Source organism: Saccopteryx leptura, chromosome 1 (genome assembly GCF_036850995.1).
Source record: "Saccopteryx leptura isolate mSacLep1 chromosome 1, mSacLep1_pri_phased_curated, whole genome shotgun sequence".
NCBI classification, from domain to species: Eukaryota; Metazoa; Chordata; class Mammalia; order Chiroptera; family Emballonuridae; genus Saccopteryx; species Saccopteryx leptura.
The window spans coordinates 367,143,203-367,160,167 of NC_089503.1; the positions used below are offsets into that span (position 1 = coordinate 367,143,203).

At 40.7% G+C, this 16,965-nt stretch overlaps 1 protein-coding gene across 1 annotated transcript in view; it reads right to left on the bottom strand.

Moving 5' to 3' along the window:
• LRRC1 (leucine rich repeat containing 1) overlaps positions 1 to 16,965 on the bottom strand; it is a 137,884-nt gene that overhangs the window by 65,303 nt on the left and 55,616 nt on the right. The gene's annotated exons all lie outside the window — the stretch shown is intronic.

Here is a 16,965-nt window from a genome sequence, read left to right on the forward strand (position 1 = left end):
TCTGGAGAAGGAATCTGCACTTTAACCCAGCAATCTTGGGAGATTCGGGTAGGGATCCTGAGGGCACCTCTGAGAAGCACCGAGACACTGACCTTGACGGGTTCTCAGACCTGACTGCACGTCAGAATCATCTGGGTCCGTCATCACCTGAGATTCCAACAGGTTAGCTTGGGTAGGATGTGGACAGTATTAAAAAACAAAACAACAACAACAGCAAGAGCTACTTCAGGTGAATCAGATGTGCAGCCAGGCTAAGAACCGACGTTGATGAGGTTGATGAGACTCTGGCCATTTTAGGGCATCGGATGATGAAGCATGAATACGGCTCCCATCCATCCACACTTCACCTCCAGAGTCAAGCCGCATCTGCTCAGACTGAGGCAGAGCCACCACGTAAAGGCTGCATGCACTGAAGGCGTCACTAGACTGCCTCAGATGGGAGGCAGGTAGCAATGGAAGAGGGAAAGCTACTTCTGTTTCAAGATGATGAAAGGAGTGGAGGAAAGGGCTAGGGGAAAGATGAACACAGGGCTGTCTGAATCTAACTGCCTCCTTCCCATTTTTAAAAAATCAATGTTTTAAGAAATTCCTTTACCTATAACACAAGTACATTTTTTCAAAACTAACCCTTAAAAAAAAAAGGTTAAACTACTAGAAAATGAAGTGCAAAAGGTATTCTAAGAAGACCCCCAAAACATGTTTATATTATTCAAAGAAATACTGTAGAAAAAGCTTAAGGGCTTAAAAATTGTAAGTTGTCACCTAACAGGTGAAAAGGCATGACATTTATAAAGCATTTAAATTCTAAAAAAGAACACAACTGAACTTATACATTAAAATTTATATCATCCCCTTAAAGTGACCATCATCGGAAGAATGCACATATATATTCTTCTAGCGTTGCCACTGGATGAATGTATTGGAGTTCTTTCACAGAATTACAATGAGTATTTCTCCTAATTCAATGTTTTGAGAAAAATCTTTCATAACAAATGCAGTCTATAGGAATACAGAAAATTCAAGCCTGGGAACCAGTATAAAATATACCCCTCATTTCAGTTCAATCTCACTGAAGATAATATAGCAAGCTTGGTTCTATTATAGTTCCATTAAAGCAATTCTATTAAAGCAATCTTCACAGTGATGCCTCTGCCCCTCAGTCCCAATTTAGGACAAAAACAGAGAGAGGAGGTAAAATGTTTGCTTTTGCTGAGTGGTGATCTGAATTATTGGAATAGATGCTTGAATTTTGAACTGATCAAAACTCATTTTCTGTAGGTAAGCCACCATTCCATGGATTCAGCTGAAGAGGAGAAAGGCCGGGCTGTAGAAACAGCTTCTGGCCTAAGGGCTGCTGATGATCCTACCCTGTCCAGAGCTGTTTACGTCCTGCTAGGTTCCTACAAGAGTGGCTCCTAGCTCCAGTTCTAACTTACAGGAGTTTTCCTGGAGATGAAAATGCAGGCTCAGGGATCCTGATCTTCATATTTTGATTGCTTAGTCCTGGGTGAGGTAGAAATAAGCAATTTTAACGATTCTAAGGTGCATGGTCCCAGAGCCCACCTGGACAAACACTGCTCCAAGCGCAGGCAGAAAGACCATAATCCAAAGTCTAAATTTCTCAGCAGAAAACTATTCACGCTCTCATCACACCTGCAAGCCCCCTTTTCTGTGGTCCGATGATCAGCAGGGCATTCTGATTTACTGAACTTGGTTATCTTTTTCTCCCTCGTCCCTTTTAAACCTACAAGGACGGTTCTGCCCACATGGTTTGAATGTCTCTGTGAGTAGACTAGTTTGTCATCTCTTGGGCAGGATTCTTCCTTCTGCTATACTTGTGATAACACTCTAGCGCAGCGGATCTCAACCTGTGGGTCGCGAACCCGGCGGGGTCGCCTAAAGCCATCGGAAAATACATAATGCATATCAGGTATTTACATTCTGAACCATAACTGTAGCAAAATTACAGTTATGAAGTAGCCACCAAAATTATTTTTTGGTTTGGGGTCACCGCAACATGAGGAACTGTATTGCGGGGTCACAGCACTAGAAAGGTTGAGAACCACTGCTCTAGCGTCTAACATTCAGAGAACAAACAAGTTCTAAACTGTTTAAAATTCCTGTAGACGTCCCAATGTGCTTCTTTTTTAAAAACTTAAAATGCGTTACAAATATCACATCTTATAGTTCTGTGGAAGTGCCAAGTCTGTCATGTCTGATGTGTTCTCCGCCTGTCATCTGCCAGTTTCTGAATTAACCTGACTCACATAATTCAAGAAATCTGCACCCGTGGGCTGGATGAAGGGGCTGCAGGCCCTATACAGCTCGTCCTTGGTGCCCTCCATAGAATAAACACTCCTACTAACAAAAAAGTGACAATAATGGGTGCTCTCCTCATGTATTCAGTTTCTCACTGAAGTTACAACAAAAGAGATAGAAGCAATAGTCCCAACGCAAAGCCTAAACGCTATTTCATTCATTTGTTCATTTATCTGATTATTTAAGCAACTAATATTTAATGGGCCCTGACTATACATGTCAGGTTATGTGGCCGAAGGCAGGAAGACAAAGGTGAACAAGAGAGGCACACTGTGTGCGCACTATGATCTAATCTCACAATCCAGTGGGGGAGGGGCGTAGCATAAAAATAAGCGCTACGTTGGATTAATTTAATTTTAATATTAAAATACTTAATATTAATGTTTTAGAAGTTTTAATATAAAGACATTTAATGTTAATTGATATTAAATACTTTAACATCAGTATTAACTTAGTATTAACAAGCACTGTCTGGTGTGACACCCAGCACTGTCCGCTCAGCGAGTGGGGGCGAGTCTGGAAATGGGAAGGGCAGGGGCATTCTCCTTTACTTGCCTCCACTGACTTTTTATAATAACTCTTTACTGCTTTTACAATTAAAAAAAAATCTCAAGGTGAAACAAAGTTGGAAACACAATGGATAAAACTCAATTACTAAGGGTCTGGGGGGAGGGACCATTATCGTGTCTGTGGTCCTGAACATGGAATAACCAGGCTTAACACATCCAGAGTCTGCCCTGGTCACAACCACAGCTAATGACCAGACTCTAGAAGAGTATAGGTGACTGGTTACCCCCACCCTTTTTGCTTTCTCCCATCCAAGTACTAACCAGGCCTGACCCTGCTTAGCTTCAGAGATCAGACGAGACTGGGCGCGATCAGGGTGGTGTGACCATAGACTTTTCTGCTTTCTGAGTTTGCCTCTCTGCGGCAGCAGCAAGGCTGCAATCGCTCACCTCCACGCCAGACACTGATCAAACACGTACACACTATGACCAGCGAGTTGTGAAATTCCTCCATTAATTAGATCCTAGTTAGCTGTCCAAGACATACACATCATCATAATTGCTCACATCCCATAGAACTGGCAGATCCAGCAGGAAACGGTGATTGCTGTTGTTTCCTCCAGGAAACGGTGATTGCTGGTGTTTTTCAAGCCCTCCTCTGATCTCCCGAAGGGGAAAAGCATTAAAAAAAAAAAAAGCAGTGTGTGCTGTAAAGCACTTTTGACACTGCTTCTGCTGTCACAGATGACCTCTCTGATGCCAAACAAACCCAGTGGAAACTTTTCAGTCCACGCCTATTGACCATTCTGCCCCATTTCACACCGCAGCCTTCCTGGAAGTGCTCCCCGGCCTCTGGTTCACGGTGAGGCCCCCGAGATTCCTCTGTTTCCCTGCCTGTTCCTTCCCAGTCTCTCTCAGGTTTCTTTTCATCAGGCCTTTAGTGATGCTGCTCCCCAAGGTCCTGCCTCTCTACAGCCGGTGCCTGAACAGTTTCATCCATGACGACTTCACCCACTAATCTGCGCTAGCCCGTGGGATCAGTCACGTCTCTGATGTTGAACGCCTGATGCTGCTCAGCCCTTCCCTTCCAGGCCCTTTCCTACAATTCCTGCCGGGAAACCCTCCCGCTGTGCCCTCAGGGATGGATTCTGCGTGCTCATCTGCCTGCCAACTCCAGAGCCGCTCCTGCCCGACTGAACTCATTCAGTCCCATAGGTCCCACCATCATCCACACAAGGACGACTCCCAAAACTTCATCTCCTGCTAAATGTCTCCAGAGCCTCACAGACCCTTACATGCAGCTGCCTACTAGAGATCTCCACCTGCATATTCCTAAGGGATCTCACCCTCCACGTGCCCACAAACGTGCTCGTCTCTCCCCCGCCAGACCGGATGCTCTCTTCAGTGTCCTATCGGCTAGCACTTTATCAGAGACCCCGCCCCTCCTCTCCCTCCCAGTCCAGCAAGTTTCCCCGCTTGTCATCCTCAGGCCTGTTCCAGCAGGCATCTCCTCTCCTCCTGCTCTCCTCTCCAGTCCGTCCACCTTCAACACGGATGCCTGGCCTCCTGCACCTGCCCTCAATCAATTCCAGGTTCCTTGCAAGCGCGAGCCACTCCTGTGCTGGAAACCCCTTCACGGCTCCTCACAGCTTTCAGGACATTGCTGCAGCCCCGCACATGGGCCTCCATGATCTCACTGCCATCTCACTCTCACCACGCGCTGCAGTAATACCGTGCATTCCCCAAACTCACCAAGCTACTTCACACTGTTCCGACATACATTCCTGTTATTTCTTCTGTCCAAATATCCTTCCCGTGCTTCTTCCTCTACCTGCTGCTTGTTCCTGGGAGTTGAGTAAATGTCCTCTTTCCCAGGAAGCCTTCCTAACCCTCCTCCTATCCCCAGCAACGATCACGGCACCCCGCCACAGGCCTCCCCCAGTTATACCTCTGCGTCAGGACTTCGCACACTGCTGTGTCATCACAAATGAATCTGGTCCTTCCACTGTGCGCCGTAAATCCCTCGAGAGCCGTCACTGAACTGACTTGCTATCTCTGGCCCCGAGCACAGAAATCAAATACCTGGTGCTAGTTAAATACTTAAGAAATGAATACCGCTCTTTCTAAAAATCTGTCCCTGCTGTGCCCCTTGTTTCCGTGACAGAGAGCCCAGCCAAGACTTCTCTGCTGCTTTGTTGTACTTTTCATAATGAAATATACTGCCTTCATTTAGAACATTTCTTGGAGCTTCTTTCGCTCTTAGCATTTGGAACCCTAAAAAAAGGTCCTACAGTTGCTAGTGCAGCAGAGAGGGATTTTGAAGATAAGAATAAATTCAACTGGCAGTAGGACACTCCTGAAGACAGACGCAGCTGCTCAGAAAACGCCAGGCCCACAAGGAGGAGGCCCCTTTGCCATGGTCCAATTGGTCAAATGTAAAGGCTGACCAGTCCATGACAAAAGCCATAGGCAGGGACCCTGAGGTAAGGAACAGCAGGAGTTACCTTTCCTCTCTAGTTACCACTGTGCAAAACCCCCAAATAGAGCAAGGATCGACAAAAAGGGGGCGGGGGCACGGGGCACTTCTTGAAACAAAAATGTTCCCTGTGACTGTAGTAAATAAAGTACATTCTCAATGACATTTGACTCAACTTACGGCTAATATTGAAGTGGCCCAGGTCCTTGCCAGACTGGCCCGTTGGTTCCTCACCAAGTTAAGCAGACAGACCATGATGTAGCTAGCATGGTCCATTCCCTGGGAGCTTGCCACCTCTGACTTGGTTTAGGCCTCTGTGGAGAGATCCGAGTCCCCCCGGCCCCTCTGGCATTACTCAGCTTTCCCCCAGCTCCGGGCTGCCTTTTCCTGTGATCACATCTCAAGTTATTGGCACTTGGTCTTCCCACTTTTGTCTAATTTGCTCAGACCCACTTGTTCATCTTGACTCACTACGCATCAGCCTTGCCTCTTCTTTAACATTTTCCAACACCATCAAACAAAGGTTGAACAACACAGTTAAATACTTCAAGACACCAACCATTCATGTGTAATGGTACTTTCACCAAGCACCTTCACGAACAAAACATGTTAGGTAAACAGAGCCCTGACTGCTTCATGGTACTTTCAGAGCAGTTGAGCATTTATGCATGGTCCGCTTCTGTCCACGTTTTTCTGCATGTACCTCTCTAACCATGTGGCCAGAGGGGTAACTGTACCTTCCTAATTTACTTCACGAGAATCCTTAATGAGATGGAGACTTCTAAATGCTTATTCAACTCTTTTCAGTCTGACTGGCTGACCTTTAACTTATCAGGTCCTTCTGGAAATTCCCTTGTCTAGTCAGTTGTCTACCTTAGGTGAACCCTACCTTTGAAACCTATAGCTTCCTGCTAGTGTTAAAGTCATAGCTCAGTTCATATATTCGCCATAAAGACAAAAAGGTAACAGTTATTGATTATTCTGCCTTTTTAAAATACTTAAGTATTTAACAATGGTATGTGAAATGTTCATAACCTATGTTAAGTGAAAAAAGAGAGATATTTACATGTATATTTCCAATTTTGTGGAAAAGTTAATGAAAAGGAAAAAAAGACAAATAAAATACACAAAACATTAATGATAGGTGATTATTTCTAGGCAATAGGATATAAAAGTTTTATATTGGAGAGACATAATTGTGATTTTGAAGTCTAACAAACCTGGGATCAAATACCAGCTCTTACTACTCACTAGCCATGCAGCCAGACAAAGTTGCTACCCTGAAACGGGCTCTTCTCACCTACACAAAGACACAAGCTCAGTTCTCAGAGATGGCTTAACGAGTAAGTGAGATAATACACTGGAAGTGCTTACCCTCACAGATGTTACAGAGTTAGACTCCAATAAATATTCTGATGATAAAGATTTACACAATTCTCCTGGTTTTTCAAAGTGTTTCTTCATGTTTCCCTACTATTCATTTTCAACAATCAACAAGTGCTTTAAAAAACATAAGCAGGGAAGAAATGATCCCAATAATTCATTTCTCTACCCTTCTCAAGGTGCTCTTCCTAGTCTTCTCCAGAAAGGTCAAATGTAATTCACTTTATCTACAGCAAGAAAAAATGCAATCTTGCTGCTGGCACTACTCAAAGTTTCAAAGGAGTGGTTCAAAGAGGGCAACTTGCTGACGGCTCCAGACAGCCTCCCTGTGGAGAGGATGCCGGTAGGCTCTCAGGTGAGCGTGATCACCTTGCCAGGTCAGGGACAGTTTGTTCAGAGAGATAAGACTATAAAAACATGTGACACACTAAGAAAACGTGAGCGACCAATCTGAATGCCAGTGGAACTGGGTACTAATGTCAGCATGTCAGCATATCATCTCTCTTCACTGTCCAGACTGAGAATGAAGTACCCCATCACGGTGCTTGGGAATATCACACCCGGGGAAAAGAACATGCAATGACCTTAACCGTGACAAGGCATCTCCATAAGAAAGGGCTATACCTGGCTTCCACGGAACCTAGGACATTCATCTTGCCTCTACTTTTCTTTCCAATTTAAAACCCCACATAGTCTTAGTCTATGGCTTTCCTTGTTCTACACTTCTGGCAAATCACCAATCTTTTGCCAAGACAGCACAACAATGACCTTAGAAATATTACATCACAGATTACTGAGAAAGCCCTACTACTATCTCTCACTAGATGATATTCCATTTCTGGCCATTAAAGATTTACAAACCACTTCTTAGGGTGGGCCACATCTATAGGTGGTTTGATTCCTTCACTACACAGATTTCTGTAAGTTTAAATGTCTTAGAATGACTTTCTCCTGTTATCTCTGAATTCAGAGAACCTAGTCATATAACATTGTCTCCAACCTTTCTTTAACACAGACTAAAACGATCAGCCCCACCTTTTTCATCTTTAATATGCTCCAAAATAATTAAAAGTGCCACTCCTCTGGATTTCTTATTTCAGCTCCACCATGGTCTAGAAGTATGATTTGGGGGCACGTCAGACCTTCTTCAAGCCTCCATTTGCTCCACAGTCATCCTGAGATGCTTGTGTACATCTCACAGGATTAGCACATGCATTAGCTAGAACAGATGTGCTGGAACAGCACAATGCCTGCCTGGCCTATGGTGCTCAGGATCTAGACATCACCTCAGGAAGCAACCTCCCTCACCTGCACCGCTCAACCCTTCAAACCTACTGCTGTCCTCACCTCCACCATATATTCTTACTCTCACAGTCCTAGTTCAGATCTTCATAACCCAAAATGAAAAACTAATAGGATTAATTAAAGGAGCTGGTCATTAAGTACAAGACACTATTCTATGTTCTTTACATACACAGTCTCTTAAGAGTCAAAATAACTCCACGAAGTAGGTGCTATTATAATCTCCATCTATAGATGCAACAAAGAGGTTAAGTACCTTGTCCAACATGGTGGTTCCTACCTTGAAAACCTTTAACAATGCCATACTGCCTCAAGCCAGTGCTTCAACAATCATTCCTTAAACATAACTTTCATTTTCAAAACATACTTTAAGCCAGTTTCTAAAAATTAAAAAAAAAATAACATACATACTTACATAGGTTTTATACTATTTGCAAATATGTGTATATCAATCATGTTAATCTATGTCTGGGTTTATACATTTTTGTACAGAAGTAGGAAGAAAGAAACTGTCCTATTTGAGCAGTGATCTGTATTTTCTATAAATGTGTCACTCACTGGAAGGTTGTTAAAGTACAACAGAAATCATGTGTGTGTGCGTTCGTACACAACTCCAGCATTCAATTAAATGCCAGTTGTGGCAAAAGATGCTAGTACCTTACCAAGAGCCAGGTTTCACTTCTTCACATACAAATAGTTAACTGCATTTCCCAGGTCCTGTCATGAAACTGGCCAATACAACATGGATGAAAATGATGTACACCATTTCTCGACATGGCCCATAAAAATCGCCTACGCACAATGCCCCGTCTTCTTCTCCTCCCACGGGACCTTGGAGTTCACTAATAGAATGAAGACGTAGCAACACAAAAAGGAAGAAGCCTGGATCCCCCTGCAGAGCAGAGCCCTCTCATCATCCACTGCCCCTATTCTACACCCCTGCCCGACACACACACACACACACACACACACACACACACACACACACACAAACACACACACGACTATATGCTGAGCAGTATAATTAAGTTCCTCACTGTGTCAAGCCCTTCAGATTTTGGCAGTTTTTAAACTCAATAGTCAGTCCATGTGGATGAAAGCAAGGAGCTTAGCATTTCACCTGGCAGACAAATCCTCACAACACAGCATTAGTCAGCTGTACAACAAAAAAAGAGAAAACTCCATGGCAACTCAGATCGTCTTAGTTTTTATTGTTATATATTCAATGCTTCTTTAATTTTTTTCTTTTATTATTTCTTTATTAAGAATTTTAATTTATTGTGTTAACATGGATTCAAGTGTCCCACTCAATATAACAACGCCCACCTCGAACACCGTGCCCCTCTCCCCCAACTCCCTCTCCTCTTTCCTTCCTTCTGGGACTTGCTGCCCTGTTATTTGTATCTCTGTGTTATGTATTTATAATTTCACTGATCCCGTCCCCTTCTCTGATCCGGTTCCCTCATCCCCCTTCCCTCTGACAGCTGTCCCTCTGCTCCCCTTGACCCCGCCTCTGCCTCTATTCCATTCCTCAGTTCACTTTGTTCATTAGATTCCACATATAAGTGAGAACATATATTTGTCTTTCTCTGCCTGGCTTATTTCACTTAGCATAATAATCTTAAATTTCATCCATGCCTTCGCAAAAGGTAAGATTTCCTTCTTTTTCATGACTGTGTAGTATTCCATTGTGTATATGTACCACTGCTTTTTTTATCTCCTCGTCAACTGATGGGCATTTGAGCTGTTTCCAGATCTTGGCTATTATAAACAATGATCTTGGCTATTATAAACAATGCTATTTCCAGATCTTGGCTATTATAAACAATGCTGCAATAAATATGGAAATAAATCTCTTCTTCTGAATTTTTATTTTGGGACTCTTAGGAGATATTCCTAAAAGTGGGATAGCTGGGTCAAAAGGCAGCTCCATTTTTAATTTTTTGAGGAAATGCCATACTGTTTTCCACAGTAGGTATACTGTGGAAGTCTGCATTCCTACCAGCAGTACAGGAGGGTTCCCTTTTCTCCACACCCTTGCCAGCACTTGTGTGTTGATTTGTTAATGAGAGCCATTCTGACAGGTGTGAGATAGTACCTTATTGTGACACTAATTTGCATTTCTCTGATGATGAGTGACATTGAACATTTTTTTCATATGTCTATTGGCCATCTGTATGTCCTCTTTGGAGAAGTACCTATTCAGGTCCTTTGCCTATTTTTTAATTGCATTGTTTACCTTCCTGGTGTTGAGTTTTAGAAGTTCTTTATAAATATTCATTATTAAGCCCTTATCAGACATATCAGTGAATATGTCCTCCCATTGTGTGGGTTGTCTTTTTATTTTGTTAATGGTATTATTTTTTGCTGTGCAAAAGCTTTTAGTTTGATATAGTCCCATTTGTTTATTTTGTCCTTCACTTGCCCATGGAGCTGTATTGGCAAAAATATTGCTACGAGAGATATCGGAGAATTTACTGCCTATGTTTTCTTCCAAGATTTTTATGGTTTCATGATTTACATTTAAGTCTTTTATCCATTTTGTTTTGTGAATAGTGTGAGTTGGTAGTCTAGTTTCATTTTTTGCATGCACCTCTCCAATTTTCCCAACAGTATCCATTAGAGTGATTGTCTTTACTCCATTGTATGCTCTTGCCTCCTTTGTCAAATATCAACTGCCCATAAAGGTGTGGGTTTATTTCTGGGTTCGCTCTTCTGTTCCATTAATCTGTATGCCTGTTCTTATGCCAATACCAAGCTGTTTTGATTACAATGGCCTTGTAGTATAACTTGGTATCAGAATTGCAATACCTCCCACTTTGTTCTTCATTTTTAAAATTGCTGAGGCTATTCGGGTTCTTTTTTGATTCCACATAAATTTTTAGAATATTTGTTCTAGATCTGTGAAATATGCCATTAGTATTTTAGTAGAAATTGCATAGAATCTATAGATTGCTTTGGGTAGTATAAACATTTTAATTATGTTATTTCTTCTTATCCATGAACATGATATATGTTTCTACCTGTTTGTATATTCCTTGACTTTTTTCAATGTCTAATAATTTTCCAATTACAAGTCTTTTACCGCCTTGGTTAAATTTATTCCTAGGTAATTTTGTTGTTGTTGCAATAGTGAAGGGAACTGTTTCCTTATTTCTCTTTCTGACAGTTTATTGTTGGTGTATAAAAATGCCACTGATTTCTGAATGTTGATTTTATATCCTGCCACCTTGTCAAATTCATTTATCAATAGTTTTTTGACTGATACTTTAGAGTTTTCTATGTACAGTATCATGTTATCAGCAAATAATGACAGTTTTACTTCTTTTCCAATTTGGATGCCTTTTATTTCTTCTTCTTGTCTGATTGCTGTGGCTAGGACTTCCAGAACTATGTTGAATAAGAGTGGTGAAAGGGGGCACCTCTGTCTTGTTCCTGATTTTAAAGGGATTGCTTTAAATTTTTGCCCATTGAGTATGATTTTGGCTGTCAGTTTGTCATAAATGGCATTTATTATGTTGAGGTATGTTCCCTGCATTCCCACTTTGCTGAGAGTTTTGATCATAAATGGGTACTGGATTTTATCAAATGCTTTTTCTGCACTGATTGATATAATCACATGATTTTTCTCCTTCCTTTTGTTTATGTGATGAATCACATTTATCGATTTCCAAATATTGTACCAGCCTTGCCTCCCTCAAGTAAATCCCACTTGATGATGATGTATGATCTTTTTCATGTATTGTTGGATCCGGTTTGCTAATATTTTGTTGAAAATTTAAGCATCTATGTTTGCTTCTTTGATTTTTTTAATGAATCTTAAAATTTTCAGTGTAGACAAGCACTGAGATATTTGCACTTTCAGTGACATTGTTGACACTGTAAATCTATTACAAACATTTGAAAAAATTGTCCAATAACTGATACTCAGTTAAGGGTTCATCTTATTAATTCTTTCCAAATTTACCACTAAAGTATGAAATTTCAACTTCAAACCAGAAATGCCCAAATTCCTTCTTCAAGCCATTTCAAATCAGTTAATCACTGACACCTCTCTACATGGCCTTAGCACTTTATATAACAGTAATATAATAGGCGTTAATGTACAGCTCCTTATACACATATGTTGTGCCTGTAGATTTAATTCCTTAAGAATAGGAGAATTCAGCAAAGTGTCTTACACAAATATAGTAATTACTTGATAAATTTTGCTTAAAATAAAAAAATATTAATAATTCTGAAATATAGTTGATAAGTATATTTTTAAAAGGCCAAGGTCCAGCATTTTCTTTTTTTAATATATATATTTTTTTATCTAGAAATTCAATTTAATGGGGTGACAATGGTCCACAAGAACACATAGGTTTCAGGTAAACATCTCTATAGCATTTGAACTAGTCATTGCATTGTGTGCCCATCATCCAAAGTAAAATCATTATCTGTCACTATATATTTGCCCCTCTTTACTCCCTTTCCCTCACCCCCCTCCTTCTGATAACCATTTCACTCTTGTCTATGTCCACAAGTCTCAGTTTTATATCCCATCTATATGTGAAATCATATAATTCTTAGCTTTTTCTGATTTACTTATTTCAGTTAGCATAATATTCTCAAGGTCTATCTATGTTGTCATAAATGAGGATAAATCATTATTTCTAATGGCTGACTAGTATTCTATATATATATATGTACCTCTTCTTCTTTATCCAGTCATCTATTAAGAAATACTTTGGTTGTTTCCATGTCTTGGCCACCATGAATAATGCTGTGATGAACATGGGGGTGCATATGTCTTTGTGTACAAATGTTTTAAGAGTTTTTCAAGTAAATACCCAGTAGAAGGATTTCTGGGTCATATATTAGCTCTATTCTTAATTCTTTGAGGAAATACCATACTGTCTTCCATAGTGGCTGTACCAGTTTACATTCCCACCAGCAGTGAATGAGGGTTCCTTTTCTCCACAACCTCTCTAGCACTTGTTAACAGGTGTGAGGTAGTATCTCATTGTAATTTTAATTGGCATTTTTCTAAGAGCTAGGGAAAATGAGAATCTTTTCATGTATCTATTTATTGTTTGTATGTCTTCATGAGAGAAGTGTGTGTTCAGGTCCTCTCCCCATTTTTTAATAGGACTGTTCACTTGTCTCTTGTTCAGCTTTGTGAGTTCTTTATATATTTTGGATAGTAACCCTTTATCAGAGCTGTTGTTTGTCAATATCAACTCCCATTTGGTTGCCTTCCTTTTGGTTGTTGTTGTCAGTTTCTTTTGCTGTGCACAAGCTTTTTAGTTTAATATAGTCCCATTCATTTACTTTTACCAAGGCTTTTTTAGACTGAATAAGAATTCAGAATCATAATTCATTAACTTTAAGTGGATATGTCAGATTGAGGATTTATTCAACACTTAAAAACTAATTTAAAAATCAAATCATTTCTATATATAATCCTCAAGTTGCAGTTACTACTGCTCCTCATTCACGCTCCTTCTCGGTTCCTTCCTCCCTTGATGAGCTGTGTCTTTTCTGGCATAATAACCTCAGAGCCCTCTTTGCAGTCAGAGCAGCATGCTGCTGTCACCATCCTGACAGAGACGCCATCCAGGCTTCAGTTGCCTGGAGGCTCAGCATCACTTGGCTCAAGCCAGATTCACACGACAAATAGGTGACCTCAAAATCAAAATGAAGCAATATGACTGCTCATTCTCAATCACTTTCAGAGTTGGAAACTGTCAAACCAATACGTACATAAATTGCCTAATTAAAAAGCAAGCAAAACTGTCATCTCACAGGTTGGGGTTTTGTTTTATTTCAGCAGAAGCCACTATAGTTATTTTTGCTTCTCTAACTTAGCCTATGCTGTGCTAATCGACCATTGTTTTTGGAAAATGGCACCTAACACAGAGCATAGCATGTGGAGACTGAGTGAATGAATGGAGTGGGGGGGGGGGGGGAGATAAGGAGGTACTTAAAATAGACAAAGCATTTAGAGAACCTGGGACTAAGTGAAGAGCTTGTTGACCTAAAAAATATATTCAGAGGTGTTGTTCTCAAACTCAGAGGTTACCATCTCTATTACAAAACTGCTAATTGAAAAAAAAAAAAAGGACAGAAGAGAAAGTTATATAAACCGGCAACTTATTCAGCACAGTCACAATTTTTCTGACAGAATTAACCATATTAACATAATAAAAATAACAACAGTTTACCTTTAGGTTTTTTGAAATCGCTCTCTGAGGCAGAGTTTGAGTAATGCAAGATTTTCAGTGTTCTTGTTTATTTACCTAAGTTGACATTAAATAATGTTTGGTTGTTTTTAAAACAACCCCACTCTAAAAAGTGAAACTACTGGTCTGAAGATAAGCAAAATAATTTACCACAAATCTGAAGAGTTCCAAAAACAGTCTGAGTGAAGGCACTGCTGTAAGAATTTCCCTTCCGATTTAATAACCTGTAACATTAAATTGCGATGGAGTTTCAGGTTTATCTGCTAAGATACCATGGATATCTCTTCATATAGTCCAAATAAAGGTGGGGAAGCATCTGTTTGCAAAGTTTACCCCAACATGTTCAGTGTTTAAAATGGTTTCCATACATCACATGTAAACAATGTTCCCTGGAAAAATGTCCGTAGCATGGAATGGTGATTAGAAAATATCACAGGAATCCACTCTCTTTCCATCTCCACGTAAAAAACAATTAATATTACCTGGAATTAAAATGTGAGTGGAAGGTAATATTTTACATATCAACCCCTCCTGACAAAAGAGAAGGCAAAGTGTAGACAGAGACAGCCGCAGCCCTTGCAAAGGCAAGACCGCACACTCAGGGCTGGAAACGGCCCCGCTCTCCAACTATATGGAAGAGTGGCAGAGTGGAGCTTTGCTTCCCTGGACGTCTCCTGTAACATTTAACAGTCACAAACCCAACTACTATAATATTAAGTTTCGTCACTGGAGCGGTGCGTTGAACAGAGCACTAAACTTGGGCTCAAATTAGGCAGTGAGATAGGAGAGAACAATGTCTTGACTGTGGCAAATACGAAGGGTACACAGGTAAAAATTGGCTTCTGCCACACTGGTGGCATGGATATATGTAGTAATTAAAAAAATAAAAAAGCTAACTGTTCATAACTAAGTAGGAAAACTTCTACTTTACACTAGATTTATTGCTTGCCAGAAAGAACTTTTTTTTCTGGGCATGCTCAAAAACACCAAGACGATGTTATATAAGGTCATTCCGGCAGGCTTCAAAATTGGCTTTAGATTTCATTAAACAACCCACAGCCTCAGACCACAGACACTGATCAACATCTTATGGGTGGACAGAAACCAACTAACCAAGGCCTTTAATCAAAGTCTAACCTCTAGACTCTGTGGGATGATGACCCTACTGCTAGACAGACTGGTTCATCCTTGTCCTGTGCTGGGAATGATTTGTACTAAAACGATCTTTTAGTTTCTTGTTAACCCAAATTTGCAAAGGAATCAGCCAGGGTATTCAGACTCTGGCCGTGTTTTTCTAAATGCAATATCCTTCTCGCACCGTAAGTGAAATAAACTCATGACCTCATTGGCATGATATGTTATTACTGATCAGTGCTTCCTTACCTTCAGCCTTCCTGTTCTACCTTCACAGTTTTACAATACTGGTGGTATAGCATGTGTCCTCTGCCTCAGTATTTTAAACTGCCTTTTTAAAATGTGAATGAAATTTATTTCTAAAGGAAGCAAATTTCTTTAAGTCACTAACATGAATAAGAACTATCTCCCCAAGATACAGAAGATAAATATAACAACAAATAAAATATAGTGTTATTAAGTTTTACAGAAGGCAACCAAAAGGAATCATTTTTAAAAGGGTAACTTTCTCACTGTGATTCTATATTAAAAACTGCTATTTTGAGTACCACTTAAAATTTTATCTAGCAGTACCACTGGTGCGTGCCTTACATACACTTTGGGAAAAACTGAACTAAATGAATAATGACACATTACTGTGATGTAAGTCAAATTACTGCATAGGCTGTAAAATTCAAATTATTAAGCCTTCGGGCAGGATTCATGATGCATTAAGTCTACCCCAGCCCTCGCCAGATAGTTCAGTTGGTTGGAGCACTGTCCCCATACGCCAAGGTTGTGGGTTTGATCCCTAGTCAGGGCACATACAAGAATCAACCAATAAATGCATAAATAAATAGAACAACAAATCGATGTTTCTCTCCCCCCACCACCCTCCTCTCTAAAATCAACAAATAAAAAGTTTTTTTAAAAGGCTGCTCTAGATTCTTGGATAACAAGAGAGTACTATGGGATAGTAACTCTTCTCACATACCTAGAATAATTGCCTCAAACAGCTAAGAATCAGTGAGCAGAGAAATACAAAGGCCAGGCTCTGAGGCATACACACTTCACCACAGAAAATAGCCTCAGACCTCATTCAGTGAAAAGCCTGCATGCTTTTTTAGACGTTTTAACAGTATATTCAGATACCAATTTCCGTACACTCCATCCTTCAATCTATGTTCACAAGAAACAGTTTCTTTTATTGCGTTTATATTTTACTTATTTGCCTGATTAAAAAAAATAATCCACCAAGTTAGGCCATGAGAACCGTGTCACGTTCCTCGCCCCTCACTGGCTTTTAAGGAGGGAGGACTTTGTCCCGGTCCCTCTCAGAACAAGGCCCAGCCCTGTCGTGTGGTGAGTGGCAGAGCCCACGCTCCCCCCAGAGTCCTGGCTGCAGAGCACATCAGGCCAATCTGGGGACAGAACCGGACCCACTGCGCTCGTCCCAAGCCTCTCCACCCTTCCTCAGAAACCGTCTCGCAGCCTATAGATATCAGTATATAAGCCGTAAGCACTGCCCTCTCCCTCCCAAAGCTCACACTTCTCTTTGACGCAACACACAATCCCCTTGACTTTGCGCCTGAAATATCAGAAAACAAAGCCACAAAAGTCAGGATTTGGCAGTCGTGGCAGC